We start from the raw sequence: 18,539 nt of genomic DNA, 5'->3' as shown, positions 1-18,539 counted from the left end.
AAATCGAAAATAATTTTTTTTTTGCATTTCTCGACGTTTTGGAAGTTTCTGAACATTTAGACATACCGTGCTGATTAGTTTTTGGCAAAGGCATAGCTATTTCGAAGATACGGGGAAAAAGGTAATAATTATGTAATTCATCATCCGATTTGAATAATTCAAAAGAACATTTTATTTGTATTGACTGAACGAAAAACTATTTAAATTTTTGGAGAGGCAGGTCCATCGGTTATGAACTCTCAATAAAAAAATTAAGAAAATTCCATTTGGCGGTCAAAAATGTTCATTAGATATATACACATCAAATTATCAGATATTTATAAAGATTTAATAATGTGTACACATTTTGTGTAATTTTTTTGGGTTCCGTGTCAAGATTTTTATTTTGAAGTTCATTTATATGTTCAAAAAATGTCCTCGACATTTTCGACAGTATGGTATAACCGATTTGTATGATTGAAAAAACATTCGGTTTGTACTCGATCGCGAGGCGTTTTTGCAAAAGGCACGTTTCGAAAGTATAGTCAGAGCCATTTCGGAGGAATAATGGAGCGCAAAGGGTATAAAAATGGTCATGCAGTTTTTGAGAGAACGGATCATCCGATTAGTTCAATTCAAAAACGTATCGCTTGTTTAGAACGTGTGCAAAAAATTTTTTAAAAAAAAATTCGTAATTTAAAAATTAAAGTTTCAAAAAATTCAAATTTTTCATAATTTTCAAAAAAATCTAAATTTCGAAAAAGTTGAAAAAATACCAGAATTAAAAAAAAATCGATTTCTTACAAAAAATTGAGAATATTTCTAGATTTTCAGAAAAATTCGAATATTTTCAAAAATTTCGAAATTCTCAAAAAATTAACAAAAACTCGTTTTTTCCAAAAATCCCAAAAATTCAAAATTATCAAATTAAAAAAAAATGAACAAATTTCTTGAAAACATACACATAAGTTGTTTGTAGAATACGTCGTCGCCCAATTGAATAAACACTTATAAATTTGCAGTATGTATTTATAATAAATAATCTATTTAAAACAATTATTGATTATTTTCATTCCTTGAATGTTCAATTATGGTACAGGAAGTTCCAACAATTTCCTTAAGGCACGATGCCACGCACCACTAGTTTAAATAAATTTGTATTTGTGCAGAATCTTAAGTACAGATAGTACAATTCTTTATGTTCTTGAGATACGCCACTTGTTCCAGGACAAGTTCGTTTCACGAATACTAGGATTATAAACAAAATTTGTTGTTAAATTCACTATTGTAACTAATACATAATAGATAGAAATAATTTATGAATGAGTTTTACTCTGTGTAGTGAAACATTTTATAACATTGACCTTACTCATATTGCAAACACTTGATTGAGCAATATATAGACTCACAATGCTGTAGTAACTCATTTACATATTCAAAACGCGTGGCATTAACATAATTATTATACTATCAAAACGAAGAAGAGTTTTTATGATATGAATATGATTATCATGGATTTATTAGAAATCACAATAATAACGTAAACACTAATGACACAGGTCCACAAAAAAAGTTGTCTGTATTGTTGTGTAGCCTATGTTTTCTAATGAAGTTTACAGCTGAACACAAAATCAAAATTGGGGGCCAATTTTTTTTTTAATTACAAAATCTCCGATCTAGTAACGCTTCTCCATTATAACTGAAATATTATAAGTTCTGTCGTTTTCTGACCCTTTTTATCTTAAATGATTATTGAGTTTCAATTAAATAATAATAATGTAATTTGTTTTCTTTAAATTCAGCAGTAATTTCCAAAACATATATTAACTTCTCATTGCCTTTGGGTAATCTGCAAACATAATTGCACTTGAATATCTGAAAATATGTTTGCAAGTCACTCTGCTGTAATCTTATAACTTATTTTGGCTCAAGGAGTTATCTTATCCTTAGATATTAAATAATAATATTTTTTTCGTATATTTTTCAGAAATAAATGCTTCCTCTTTAAATGGGTATTTCCGCTTTAAATATTCCACCCAGCGATATAATAGGTGCTGGTTTAATATAAAAACATTTTTTTCATGTTACTGCCTAAATTTGTTAGTTTGAATTTTTTAAGAAGCCTATTTTGTAGAAGAAATATTTAACCAGGATTCAGGTTTTGACCCATTATCACAAGGTCTTGAAAAGATTCTTATCGAATATTTCAGTATTTGATTAATTCAAAAAATATTGATTGCTATTGATGAGGGGCTGGCTATATTGGTAAAGGCAGGCCCAGAAGATTCAAGGATGGGACAAAAAATGGTAATTCAGTTTTTGAGTCCGATTTGACTGATTCAAAAACATTTTGCTTGTATTGACAAATGAAGAATTGATATGATTTTTGAAGAATGCAGGTCTACCGGTTTGGGAAATCCAAAAAGTTAGTAATGATCATTAGGTATATGCATATCGAATTATCAGATATTTTATAGAGATTTGTAAAATAAGCACAATATATGCATGGCTTGTTATATATTCGTACCAAGATTTATAATATTTAAAGTTCTCTTATATAGTTCAAACAAATGTCCTCGACACTTTCGACAGTACCAATCAATAGATTTGAATGGATTTCAACATATTCAAAAAAATAAATAAAATTTTCAAAAAATCTATTGTTTAACAAAATTTTGAAACAATACAAAGCTTCTACAGTATGGATATTTTCAGCAAGCTTTTATAAAGCACGATGCCATGCACCACTAGTAACTTCCCGAAGGAGAAGTTTATGTTTTCATCAAAAAATCCGATTCGCTAATTTTATGTTTTCTCGACGTTTCAAGCCATTCTAAATCGAATGAGACCAAATTTGAAAAAGTGTATATGTGTGTGTGTGTGTGTGTATGTGAACAGATTTTTGCCGTAAATTGACGTTTTCTCAAAAACGTTCGACCGATTTCAAAAATTTAAAAGCAATTCGATGTATCTCGATGAGGACTAGCGTTTCTGAGTTTTGTGCGTCGATCGTCAAAGCCGTTTCTTTATAAATAACAGAAAAGTGAAAAAAATTTCGTACACGTTTTAGCCCGCAATTCTGAAAATTCAAAAACCGTTCGAAAGAACCGTTTGGTTGAGAATCGGGCTGATTAGTTTTTGGTACAGATCGGCCGGGCCGTTTTCTTGTAATAGAGTTTTTTAAAAAAAAATCGACGATTTTTATGATTTTTTTTCTGGCGGTAGATATCATAGTCTTCTAGATCATACCAAAATATTACCGCCCTACGACAACTCGTTTAACTTTGAAAATTCATCAAAGTTTACAAAAATTGGTATCGTTTTTTTGGCATTTGTCAAAATTAGACCTTTCATCATCGACGTTTGCTCAAAAACGCCTGAACCGATTTCAGAAATTTAAAAGCCATTCGATGTATTTCAACGAGCACTATAGTTTGTCAGTTTTGTGAGACGATCTGCCGAGCCGTTTCTTGTAATTTAAGAAAAAAGTGTTAAACTTTTGGTCCACATTTAAGCTCAAACTACCGAATCGATTTTGAAAAATCAGAACTGAAACTGTCGAAAGATATTAGCTGGAATGATACTGATTAGTTTTAGATAAAATCTACCGAGCCAGTTTCTTGTAATTAACTGTTGAAAAAAAAATTTGAGTCGATTTTTATGAAACTTTTTTTGGCGATATATATCATGGTCTTATAGAACTTACTGAAATATTACGGCCTTACGACAAGTAGTTTAATTTTAAAAATTCATCAAAGTTTGAGAAAATGAGTAGTTTTTTTGACGTTTGTTAAAATTAAAATTAGATGATTTACTTGGTATAACGATAGATTACTTGGTTAAACCCTAAAGTCCTATGAAAATTGGTTCAATTATAAAAATTATTGATTTGTGAAAATTTGCTTTTAGAAAACACTCCGAGTTAACGTGTTCGTTCGTTTTCAATTATGTGTATTAAATCAACTCGGAATACTTCTAATCACTCATAAATTAATTTACTTTTTATTGATTAAGTCGATTATTCACACATATCGCGAAGTTCATGTAACTTGCCTCAAGGCTAAATACCAATACCAACTAGTTTTAAATATATTTTAACTTAGAAATGAATTCCAAAAGCGATTTGAAACAGTTACTGATGTTAATAATCTTTTAATATTTCTTCAATCAATAGCTCTTACAATAGACAAAACTTGAATTGAAATAGACACATAATTGATAAAGCGATATTTGGTATTAAAGTTACTTATGAAAAAAAATATAAAAAATCACTCAGTAATTCTGCTATAAAAACTTAAATTCATTTAAAAAATGCTGGAATATGGTCACCTTACATTTACACAATATTTATACGTAACAGGTAACATTTATAAGAGCACGCGATAAAATTAAGAATTCTCCGACCGAATCATTACGAAGTGTTTTGAGACGCATTGTCTTCTCGATTAGCTAATAACTGTGTCACAAAATCGAACTCATCAGGTATCCGACAAGGTCTATTGAATAACAAATGGATATTTTTTCGAGATTTAAATATTTTATTAAGAAACAGAGCAAAAGATGATATAAGAATGAACCTTGGCAAAGTTTCCCATAGCTTGTGAAAGATATTCAGACGCATCTTTCTCATAAATATGTAATGAATGAGGTCCCGTCCATCCTAACTGACCTTTCCTTATCCTAGATCGAAAGTTGTCAATAACACTGTACTTTATCAGAGTGGGGATTCTTTTTCGAAATTAAACATATATAAAGAAGATGGATTCATTGACCATTTATCAGTTATCTAATTTTAGAGTATTTTAACATACATTCAGTGTTAGTGATATTTTATCAACCTAACTTCACAATGAAGGTAATAAATTTACTTGCCTAAAGAATAAAAAAAACTGTTTATAATTAGCTTATTATTTGTGTGCTACGATAATTAAGTTTTATAAAAATATGATATTTATAATCAGCTCTAAAAATATTTAAAAATTTAAGGTGGTGCGAAACAAGTAATAACTGTTTTGAATGAGAACACTTTGGTTTTTATTTTTTTATTATACTTGACTTTGTGTGTTACATCTTTTCGACAATGATAATTAATTTTAATAAAAATACAGCTTTTATAATCAACTCGAAAAATGTATGATAATCAGCTTTATAATCAAAGTTTTTTAATCAGCTCTAAATATAAGAAAGTGCGGAAAACAATTCTTAATCGTTAAGAACAATAACACATTTTTGATCATGGATTACTTGGCTATATTTGTGTGATATATTTTCAATTATAATTATTAATTTCATTAAAAAGTATAGTACTTATAATATCTAAAAATGTTCTATGATAGTGCGAAACAACTAATAATTGTTAAAAATACGAACAGTTTAGATTTTATTATTTTAACATAGATTGCTTAGCTTTATTTCTGTGCTTAATTTTCGATGACGATAATTAATATTAATTTAAAAAAAAACGCTCTAAAAATGTATTTAAATATTTAAGGTAGTGCAAAGTAACGGTTATTTAATTATTACAGTTAATTTTTTATTGTGTTATGAATAAGAACACATTGGAACTTTTTTTATCATGAATTACTTCAATTAATTTGTGTTTTGATAATGATAGTTAATTTAAATAAATAATGCAGTATTTATAATTAGCTTTGAAATATATTAACAGGTTTATGATAGTGCTAAATGACTAATAATGTTATGAATGAGAACTATTTGGATAAAAATACAATTTTATAATTAGCTCTAAGATGTATGGTAGTCAGAAACAAATAATTATTAATAGAACCCTTGGTTACTATTTCTATCTTAGATTACTTTGCTTCCTGAGTTATATTTTCAATAATTGATAAATTAATATTTAAATTCAGCTTACAGATGCATACAAGAGCTAAGATAGTGCGAAACAACTAATATAAGCTTCATGAACAAAAATCTTTGGTCTCTATTTTTTTATAGTTAAAAATTTATCAGTTAAAGTATATTTCAGTTAAAATTTAATTTTTGGCTTATTTAATTGTTTTTAGGTATTCGTGTTCTTATTCGCTATCATTGCTGCAGTCAGCGCCGGTTATCTTGGCGGTAAGTAATAATTTTAAATGACCAAATAATGCATTTAATAGGCTCATAATAATATAAAATAATAATATTTTAAATTGTTACATTATAACAATGTAAATTTAGTTTTCTGCACAAATTTATCAACATAAATGCAGAGAACTATCTTTTCAATAATACCAAAGGCATCACATTTACCAATGCAATTTGCATTAGGCAGCCAAATGAAAGGTGGTGCAATTAAAATGAACTGAAAATTTATTTGCGTTTCAAATGTGATTTGGGGCTTTAACTAATATTAGCCCAAGACATTTTTCAATGTATTATATTATAGAATTACTTATTTACTTTACTTAAAAAATAATAGATGTAAACTTGCTAAATAAATCAGTCATTTTCAAAGTTACTGCAGAACATCTGCAGAGTGGACTATGCTACCATCATAAACAGTTTTTTTAACAATATAGAGAAATATTTTATAATTGCTATTTAAACGATTTAAAAGTATTGCAGATAATATGAAAGACTGAAATAAATGTCTGCCAAATTATAACGCATGAGGATTATATTTGACTGTATTATTAGGCTCATTTGAATAATACCTATTTGCTCTTTTTTTTGATAAACAAAGCTGTATAATATATTTAATACAATACTGTATATATAGTTAATTTCTACAAACTTGTCTTATTCGCCTTATTAATCGATTGAACATTTTATATTCGATCTAAAACTTTAAAATATGTAATAAAATCACAACTAGAAAGGATAATTGATTTGTCTTCTAATAGGCAAACTAACAATCATTAAATGTCTCCAATAGATAAAAGGCAGATTTTACATGGAAATATAAATACACAAAATTTTCTTATTCCTGCATAATTTTATCTTTTCGTTGCAATTGCATTGCATTTGCAATTATAAACTTTTTTAATTTAAAACGTTCTAATGCTATAAAATAATATAGACTTATAAATTTTGCTCAAATTTTAGAATTTTTAATATTCTGTGTAAATTAAATCATTTGCTAAAAATATCAAGTTACAAGTGGTTTATCTGAATAATGAAAATATTTAAGTGCAGATTTGTAAATAACGTTGATTTTCTTAAAGGCTATGGAGGATATTACGGAGGTGGACATTATGGTGGCGGACACGTTGTGAGATATGTAAGCCATGGTGGTTTCGGACATGGATACCACGGACACTACCATCATGTTGGTAAGTTATCGTGAAAATGAGAAAAATCATAAAAATACTTTAACAATATTTCGAATATCTATTACCAATATCTCATTTATATTTGATTATTGAACTTTTGATTCTTGCACAGTATTCTGCACAATTGTCTATTCAATTACGCTCGATTAAATTCTCTACTGTTCTAAATAGCTAAACGAAAATTAAATAATTTATTCAAAAATATAAAATATTTAAATTAATCTACAGCCCCCGTTCATGTACACCGTGTAGTCCACCATCACGTTCCAACCGTCAGAGTATACAAATCTTATGGATACAAAAGTAAGTATTGCGCAAAGATTATTTATTGCTATTATCCATATATAATAAATCATTATTTCTAATAAATAAATCTTTAATTTACAGGCTTATGGGGCTGAGCCAACTTTATGTTAAATCATAAATCTATGCCAATAGTTTCTCAACCATACTTTAAATAAATTATTTAAGAATCCAGCTATTGTATATACAAGTTTCCTACTTTTTATTTAGAAGAATGATATAAATAAACAGTATAAAAGAAAAAATGTATTTTATTTAATATGAAATATGATATTTAATTAGACTTTCAGTGATTATACTGTCTAAAGTTTAGACTCTCTGAACTAAATAAGCTATTTGACAACACATAACATATGTAACAAACAAACCACTATCGTACTAAGTTCAGTAAAATTCCCAGTCAACTCTTAATATGTTTTTGTACTATTTTTCTAAAATTTGTCATCTGTCATTCAATTTTTTTTTATTATTACACTCATGTTAATGTAAAGTTTCAGCTTTTATAGAGTTTATATAAAATTTTGTTGAATCTAACTTAAAAACACAACGATGCGTCTTACAAAACAATTAATTAAGAATTTAAAATTTATAGAATTATATCAGATATCATAAATTAAATACAAGAGTTCAAAACCAAAAAGAACTACCAATGAAAAAAAGGTTTTAATTAAATTAAATTAATTAAAAAATGCTATAATTTGCTTGTTTTTAAGAAAATAATGGTGAGCCGTTTTACCCGCGTTTCTTTGAGCTCTACGCTACATATTCAAATATTATATTCAGTTTCATAAACATCAATAAAAACTTGCTGAAAATCCAGGTGTTTGATAATATTGAGGGTAAAATACAAATAACCGCGGCATTTGAAATAATCATGATTAAAAACTATAAAAGAACATTACTCTATTTCCATTATTAAAACAGCTAATAAGTTATATATGCTAATTGGTAATCAATGATTCGATTATCTTTTTATCATCTCCCTATAAATCATGAAACAAGGACATCAAGCCTGAACGTTTTCACCTCGACTCTCCAACTCAACAAGAGTCGTCTTCTCATAAATTAAACGATTTAAAAAAATCTTCAATCGCTAATAATCATTTATATTGAAGTATGTTCCCAACTTGTTTAATGCATATATTCGAGAAAATTTATTACTATCTCAGCTAATAGATAAATGACAAACGTTATCTTGAGTTTTACGCAATAAACATATCAGAATAAAAAATTAAAACCAGATGTAAGTGGCATTTCGCCTCGAAGCAAGTTGCACGAACTTCCACATATGTGCAAATAATAGCAATAATTTTATATTTAGAATCACCAAAATTGAGATTTAGACAATTGTTATAATAAATTTGAAATTTTGGGCGGGCCTACTATTCCAAATTTTTTAAAAAAAATCATGATTAAACCAATTTTCGTAGGCCTATAATATTTCAAGATGTTCCTTAATACCATGAACTATATAAAATGGTATCACTGTATATAAAGTTCCATCAAAATCGTCAAAAAAAGTTTCAACAAAAATGACCCACTCGATCTTTACAGAAAATTATTGAGCACGATTTCTTTCAAATAATATTTGAATATGTTCAAAATCGGTTCAGATTATTGGCAAAAACGTGGATAAAATATTTAGCACTTATCTGATAATTCTAAAGAAACGGTTCAGTGGATCGTCTCGAAAAACTAAATGTATGTAAACTCGAAAACCTTATCCAATTTACATACACACGCATATACTTTTATTAATTTTAGTGTAGAAAATTGGATTTTCTGGTCAAGACATAAACTTTATATTTGGAAAGTTAAACAAATGAATTATTTATATTGCATTGAACGCAAACAATAACATTATTTCAATTTAAACATCATAAGACTATGGTGCATGGCATCGTGACTTAAGACAAATTGCTAAAACTACCCGTTCCGAAATTTTAAAATTTAAAAAAATCGTTAAACTTTATTGAAAATATTAAAAAAATAGATTTTTGGGAATTTTGAAATTTGTGAAAACACAAAAACATACAAGTAGTTTTTTTAATATTTTAAAATTTGAACTTTTTTCAAGCAATTGCACTGCGTAATTGTTTCAGAGATAAAGTATCGAATTGGGTTATAGCGCCGTGTCGCAGTGGTACGGATAAATATTGGTACGGAACCCATAGAAATGTAAAAAAGTAGTACTTATCATTAGAATTTCTATAAATTACTTGATAATTTGAATGTCTAATGATCATTTTTGACCGATGATTAGTTTTTTCATTGAATTTCTGAAACCGCTAGGCCTGCCTTTCAAAATTTAATCAGTTTTGATTTAGTCACTACAAGTAAAATGCTTTTTTTCGTTATTGAAATTGAACCATCCGTTTTCTCAAAAACTAAATTACCATTTTTGGCACTTTTTGCCTCGTATATCCGAAACGGCTGGACCTCCCTTGGCCAAAAACTAATAACGTTGAATATAACAATTTTATATTCAACTAAACAATAGGTAGAGCTACCCCCATGTAATATTGATTTACATGGGTATTGATACACCCATGTAAAATTGTTATACCCCATTGCCAAATTTTTAATTACTCTACAAGAAATCCGTCAGACATCGAACAACCATGCCGGTGTTGTATTTTATAAAATTTTAATTAAAACTTTCAGTCAGACATTAATTACTTTTTCATAAAAGCCTCGCGAAATCACTTAAGAGAGAAAGAAAAATGAATTGTTTTCAATCTGCAATAATTCATATGTTCAATAAATAAGATCTGCAATAAATGAAGGCATTAAAAATGAATCGGACCCTATTATCTGGCGCTGAGTTCTGGAATTTAATACGCAATGCCAAAACAACTCCAATTAACCGAAATGACTTCACTTCATCGAATTAAACAACGAACTCGGATGCATTCACGATAAGAATCCGCATATGAACGTTTACTTTCTACAGGCAGTGAGGTTGACGATAAGTCACAATGACGCGGCCACGCAACGTTTTCGACGGTTCATTCGACCCGCATGACAAGCGTTACAGGTTAAAAACATGATAGTAAAAAGTCATATATTGGAAATCTAATAAATAACACGAACGATAATATTATCATTACATTTAGCACAGTAAGTGCGCTAATTTAATTTTATTATACATCTTTTTCCAAACGTCATAAAAAGCCCTATCACAATAGAGGAACAAAGTTCAGTGGTTGCTTCTAAATATAAAAATAGTATACGTACATCTTAATGAATTGGCCAGCAGAGTTTACCTGTGTGGTCAGCCCACCAGATTGAAAAGAAAGTTGCCACAAGACCTCATCGAGTACAGTTGAACCTAATTACTATTTTTTTATGTCATATTGATTATTTGTTTTTCTTATCGTTTTCTTTTTTTTGTCTTTCTTTTTTTTATTTTTTTTTCATTACTATGTGTTATATATACCTAGTAGACACGCCGCTGGGTGTTGCTACTATCTTCTGCTTTATATTATAAGATAATTATCGTTAGCAATCTCTACTTAATGTTAATGCTCATGTAAAACAGATTGCAGAATAAATTAAATAAAAAATAAATAAATAAAATAAAAAGCAGCAAACCTTCTAAAAGCCCACAAGAATAAAAGACTGAAGCGAAAAATATACCCCAACGCCCAATCAATGGATTGGCACCCAATTTAGACACTCCAAGTACTACTAATAGAATTTACTGATTTAATGATTTTACTGAAATAGGTGCAAATATATATAAAAAAGGAGAAAGAAATCACTTTCCAAATTCAATGACAAACAAGCCAGATTGACTGAAGACGTCGAAAAATATTTAAAAAAATTACAATAAGTGGATTCAAATGAGTAAAATGAGTAAAACTTTGTGCTCCGTATTTCCGAAACGGCTAAACCTGCCCTTGTCAAAACCTTATGAGCACGGCTTACCGTTCTCTCAAAAATTATCATTTTTCTTTACTTTTTGCTTTATATCTTCAATAAGCTGGTTAGAGATCAGCTTCTAAATCTAACATATTAAAAATGAAAAACGTGCCAGAATAAATTACTAAAAGAAATTTTGAACGCTCCGGAGTTTAAAATACAAAACAATACAATTAATAAAATATGAACACATTCTGTCAATACAAAAGCCGCCTCGAGGATCACCCAAACTCACAACACTATCAGGGCAAGATTGAAAAAAAATTCATATTACATTAATATTTGTGATTTCTCACAGTTTTACTTATTATCCATTTTAAGACATGTATTAGAAATAGGAATTACTATATAATATAAAAAAAAAAATTATTTTTTTCTTATTCAACCTTATTCTGCAATCTGTTTATATCACAGCATTAGGCTTTTCATTTAAATTTATAATTAAATTTGAAATGGACGATTAACAAGTACATAGAAGATATTTTACATATTTTCATTAAATTACATTCACAAATATATGATCAAAAACTAGTTTTGAATCATTTTTGAAGATTTGTTTCAATTGATTTAAATAAAATGTAGAATAATTCCATTATATTTCTACCAATAAATGATTCTCATGTAATCGGGCAAAATATAAAAAAGCTCAATGAATAACGGATACTTATAAGTATATAATAGTATACATATACATGAATAAATATATAATCATACATGAATTAATATTAAACTTCTTATCAATGCCTTTAATTGTTTCAGTAACTTAATTGAAATTTACGTTTCTTAGATTAGAAGGTATTGTTCCGATTCTTTTAAAATTAGCTAATTGAAAGTACCGGGATAAGAAAAACTTGATAGATGGGTGGAATTTCCGCTTTAAGAATATATGAACAATTTGTAAATCATTGTTAGAATTTAATTCTAGTCAATATTGCTTTCTTAATGTATCTTGTTAGCACTCTTTTCTTATTGTTTTTGTGTAAACATATCGCAGAATAAAGTTAAATGAGAAGAAAACAGAGAAAATCTGATTTGAATCAAATTCGTTTAAGAGTTTTGAACTTTGTATTGTTCAGAATTATATAAATTTTCCTGTTGATATTAACTTTAAGGACGAAATTTTATAGAACTAGGTATGATATCAATATAAATAAAATATTCTTAAATAAAATTTTAACGAAATAAGCTTAAAACGCTGGTCGTTTAATCCAGTTCTTAGCTCATGATATGGTGCAAGACGGCCGGCAGTTTCTGATGGCTTACCATAACAGAACTCGTCCTGTCAGATGAACAAGAATAAGAATAATTCACGGACATAATAAACTTTGGCTTGCACAATCATAATATCCCACCTTCGAAATGAAAATAAGTGTCGAGCGAGTTAAAAAAGAGATGATAAGCGTGCGTCATTCGCGTCAACAATGAGAATGACGTCCTAGAAGGTAGGGCCAACAAAGGTACAGGTGTTCGAAACATTTAAGGAAAAAGATTATAGAAATTCAATATATAAATTTATTTTGTTCAGTTAAGCAAAAATTCAATATAGACAAGACCCATGTTGAGTTTAGAGTCGGATTATAGTTAGATCATAACTGTGACTATGACTCGAGTTGGTCAGATTTATTCAACATTCAACATGATTGTTTTGATGTTAATTATTTCAAAATAAAGCATAAATAAAAAAAATTAATAAATAAACTAGGTCACGTTTAAAAAAACACTAAACAAGTCTTCAACACGTTTTGAGCTCAAATTTGACTCCTTTTCAGTGGTTAAAATACACAAACTATTTTAAGAGCACAAAAACCACAACGACAAATAACATACATATATAGCCTTCACGTTCATAAAATATAATTAATTAATAAATAATTTTACAAAATTAAATACATAAATAATCATGTTGATTTATAAGCTAATCTCTAAATCGACCTGGTTGTTGTATCAAGCAGTATAATAAGAATGTAAGTGCTCTGCTCTAGGGCAGGTCCGTGAGATGAATCAAACTCTAACTTGAATCAGGGAAGAATAGTGTGAGATTTTACATTACAGTGCCCGAAATAGGCTATTTTCAATTGGTAACATATTTTTCATCTATATTTTCAAGTGAAAATTGATATCACTACTGATACTAATTGACTCAAATTATTCAGAGCGGGCCTTGAACTTAACACACAACGCAGTGCGCTTAACCATTACGCCATAAAACACCCTGTACTATGTCAAGAAGTATCGTATCAAAACTCCACTTGAGCTTACAAATCCCAAATATAATTTGAAGTGAATATGGCGGTTGTGGGCATTGCTGCAACGCCCTCATTATTATAATAATGAGCGCCTATTTCGGGCACTGTAATGTAAAAACTCATACTATTCTTATATATTTATATTAGATAAGTATATCTATAGATATACTTATCTAATATAAATATATTATATATTATAGACTAGATATAAAAAGCAAGAGCGATTGACCGCTAGATTTTCCTCGAGAAAATAGTGAGTTATGATTGCTAATGCAAAACCTAATTCTCATCGTTGTTAAGAAAAAATTAAAAAACGTGCCACTTTAAAAATGAAAACATAGCAAGTGCATATATGTTGCAAATGTTAAAAACTTTAATGTTTAACATATTTACTTAATTTTTACTTACAACCGCAAGCTAAGCAAGCTTTTTAATTTAGATAAGTACATATTTTACTTTAAACTTAAACTTCTCTACTGAACTACTGAACTCTACTTCCCTTACTCTACTGAATAGGAATAATAAATTGTATTATCAAATTTATCTTCAAAATTAATGTAGATAATAACTATCGAAAAACCCTGCACTGGTTATATTTTCCTAAGATATGTTGGAGAGTTTAAATACTAGATTTTACCATATTAGAACTTATTTTTTCGCTCTTTAAACGTAACGAAAGTCTTTGAATTTTCAATCATTTTGTTAAAAGTCAATTATGATTTTTTACAAATGTTATTATATTTTCATAATATTTAATACCCAGACAAATACTTAATTATTTTTCCACTATATATGTAGCATTATTTATAGTTGAAACAAATGCTAGTTTCTTCCATGTGATGTTAAATACCTGAATTTAATTATTTGAAACCGATATTGGCGCGTTAAACATTAAAATTAATTATTTTTTAATTCATTCTCATATATTAACAGCAGGCAGAACCTTACGTCCTATAAGCTGTTGGGCTGAAAGTTCCCCTCACTTCGTATTTTTAGATGGTAATCCAATGGTTAATCCATCCATATTTGATGATTTTATTGTTAGAATTTATCTAATAAACCTGACTTTTTATTAGTGCAGCAATGCCTGGCAAGGGCTATTTTCACTTGGAAACATATTGCTATCTATATTAAAATTAAAATTGAGATTGATAGCCTCGAGAATATTCCAAACCCACTTGCCAAAGAACTATGCCACAACACTACCCCAGAGTATACCCAGGGCAAGATTAAATATTGATAGGGCAATTATCAAAATCAAAATTTTTCCAATAGATTTAATTGAACATTTCAGAACAGGTATGAAAATTACTATATAATAAATAAAACAAATTTTATATTCTAACATTGAAACTTATAATCATAGATCATTTCATCTAATGTTAAACTCTTCGCAATTCTTGTTTTAGCAATAAACCCTGATTTGAATGAAGTAACAACGTAACAATATCATCCTTTGCCTAGTATGATGACATTTGCAATGTAATATACATTAGTTTTAAGTGTGTCCTATGGCCTCGTGATAAATAAATTCTAGTCGCAGTAATGTATCAAATTAGGTACACATATATATTTTTTGAACAATTATTAATCATTAACTTGTTTCCTGCATATCACAAATAGTAATGTCATATGCGTTACAAAGTAACGAACAGTCAATATTGTTTAGAAGATGAAATCTACGCACGAATGAGATCTATTTCGAAATATAAGGAACAAATTGCATTGAATTATGTTTTCAAAGTGAATACGACTAGTAAATATTATTATCTGAATAGACTTTATAATATTAGAATATATGTAATATTGCAAATCTGTTTATCGCAAAGTCTCATCATCAATGAAGACATTAAAAATAAAGATTTAAAATAAACAAGAAGTTCAGAATCTATTTTGGGTTATTTAAATTTGATAATATTATTGCATGATGATAACGAGAAGTAAATAGTAGTGCATGGCATCGTGCCTTAATGCAAATTTGCTGGAACTTCCCGTACCGTAACAAAATGATCCATAAATTTTAAATGTTTTCAAACAGAATATTATAAATACTGTAACATTTTCTAATATTTATAAGAATTATATAAACTGAATTACAAAGTTAAAATTATTTATTTAAAGTATATAAGTAAGCTCCAGAACTTTAGCCAGAATTAAAATTAAAATCTGAATTATTTTCGATATACAAAAAAATTGGAAAAGAACAATGTAGAAATAAAAAAAATTCAAAACAATTGTTTTGCCAACACAAGCAGAACGTTTTTTGGATCATTTAAATCGGTACTCCGTTCTCTCAAAAACTATTTTCTGCACTCTTTACTCCGTATCTCCGTAACGGTTAGACCTGCCTTTGCCAAAAACTAATCGGCACATCTCAATATCAATAGGAATCGATTGCTTTTTGAATTTCTCAAATCGGTTCATCCATACGCCCGAAATCGTAAAAAACATCCATTTTTTCTGTGGTATCCCAAAAAGTTCAGAAACCTCGGAAACGCGAAGATATGCTAAAAATTTCATTTTCGAATTTCGGCCCATTACTATAACTTACCCTTCATGAAGTTAATAATTTGACTAGTAAATACTATTGCCGCCCATGATCTTTTGTTTTATCAGAATGAAAAAATTACGGAAGAATAAGAAATCTTTCTCCATATGGGGGCGTCCATTAATCACGTGAGCGAGTTTTTAAGGAAAAAAAGATATTTTTACTCCAAAACATATTATGATCTATATCATCAAGTAAAATATGATAACGGTAAGTTATGGTAAAGGTGGTTATCGATCCTGGAATCTTGAAGTTGCAAATCTCTTACCAATTCACCACGAAAAACACTGAAATCATTGTGATGCCATAATAATCTTCTTTTCACTCATTTTGAATGAGTTAGATATGCCCATGTCTATAATAAATATAAAATTGAAAACCAAACATATTACTAGTAATTTATAATTACTCTTTTTCAAAAATATGTTATATTATGAATTATTTAAAAAAAGCTCAAATTAATGCTGTGAATGATATTTGTATTAGTATTGGTTTTCTTACTATTGGTTTTCTAGCTGCCCGAAGACGTCTGAGGAGTTATAGCAACACATTTTGTGAGTCTCTCTTCTCTACATTTTATAGTCCACTTTTTACTTCTCAAACTTTTGCATCCATGATTCTGTGTCATGTCCCTCGGATTTCAATTCATGGCATCTACTCTTATCTTTCATCATCTGCATTCTTTTTCATTCTAGTCCTTTTAGCATTTCTAATCCTTTCAGTCCTGATAACTTCATGCAGAAGACATACATTTTCCAGTGTGGGTCAGTATGGTATCCAGTTTATTTTTATTTTCTCAATCATATCCAATGCTCTTTCTTTCCTTTCTTCCTTTCCTTTGTCACTCTTTCCAAGCACATATTCATTTGTAATCTTGTAGGTCTACTTTAGTATCTCCGTCCTACACCAATAAATCTCTAGTCCATGTCTCTTATCCTCCCTGAATCATAGGGGAAAGTTTCGTAACGCCGGACGGCACCAAGCATCGGACACACTATTTAACACGTATTATTTAAGCGAGTATAAATCTTTTCATTTCAAAATACAAGTGGAAGGGGCACTGGGGGCACACAAGTGCAGGATCACGCACCAAGTCTCGCCTGTGACGCACACGGCCACGGCGAGAACAACCCTTTCCTGTTATAGGCGCAAAATCACGGCGTCACCTAAATATCAATGGAAGTAATTCTAGCATATTTATGCATTCACATTTGAGTGATATGCAAAGATAAAAGTTGTACTTGATTGTTATCCGTAAAATGGTAGAATATTATTAGATCTTTTAACCAATTTTAGTAGGGGCCACCAAATGAACGAAAATGTCTGTTCCTTAGCACCGGACACTAAGTCGTCCCTTAATGACGGACAGAAAACATATTGATATTTCTTGTGAGAATTTACGTAATTTATTCCAATTATTTAAATTTGTTCTATATGAGTGCTATCGGTCACTACATACCCCCATTTTTGTATTTCCTAGTCAAAGAATAAAAAGCTTATGGTGAATGCACCAGCTGAGAGCATGGTATCGCCCAGCCAAAAGGGTGGATAAATAGTGACCTTTTTTGCAATATCTAAGAATATTCGTCAAAGACACATATGCAGATATTTCAGAGTGTAGAGATGGCTACATAAGTGATCAAAGCAGATTATTTTGAAATGTCCGCTACTAGGTGCCACTGTTTAAAATCATATTTTTTGATAACAAAGTTTGAATAATAATATTAATTATTTTTTAGCAAAGATAGCGGTTTTGTTAATTTAGTTTGATTTCTAACTTTGTTATGTAACATAAATCATAAATTAATTAACATTTCGTAAAATATTTTTTGATTTGATTTATTTATAAATAACCTTAGGTGTCCGCCACTAGCGGACTTCCTCCTACTTCAATTCTTGAAGATACATAGGAAGAAACTCTGTCTACGCATTTGACAAGTTCTCTCTATTATTTTTTATCCATTTGTCCAGTATTTTTTGTCCAATATTCTGTCGGTGATAGAATCGTTTGACAAAATGTACATTGTTTTCAAAGCGCAATAATAATTGAGTTAGATGCGGTTAATTCACAGACGTTAACACTTCATTATTTTCTGCAATCCTCGGACTTCTGCATATTATCACAAGACAAGGGTGTGTCAAGGACAAACATGTCAACATTTATTTAAAAATTAGCGCATGGCCCAAGTAATATGAAGTGATTGTAAATATTAGATCTAAACTACTATATAAAATGTCTGTAGTAAATGCGTCGTTTCAAAA

The sequence above is a fragment of the Ctenocephalides felis genome, unplaced genomic scaffold (genome assembly GCF_003426905.1).
Source record: "Ctenocephalides felis isolate EL2017-DRISC unplaced genomic scaffold, ASM342690v1 CF-g0.4_SCAFFOLD_00845, whole genome shotgun sequence".
NCBI lineage: Eukaryota > Metazoa > Arthropoda > Insecta > Siphonaptera > Pulicidae > Ctenocephalides > Ctenocephalides felis.
Note: the sequence above shows the minus strand (reverse complement) of the source record.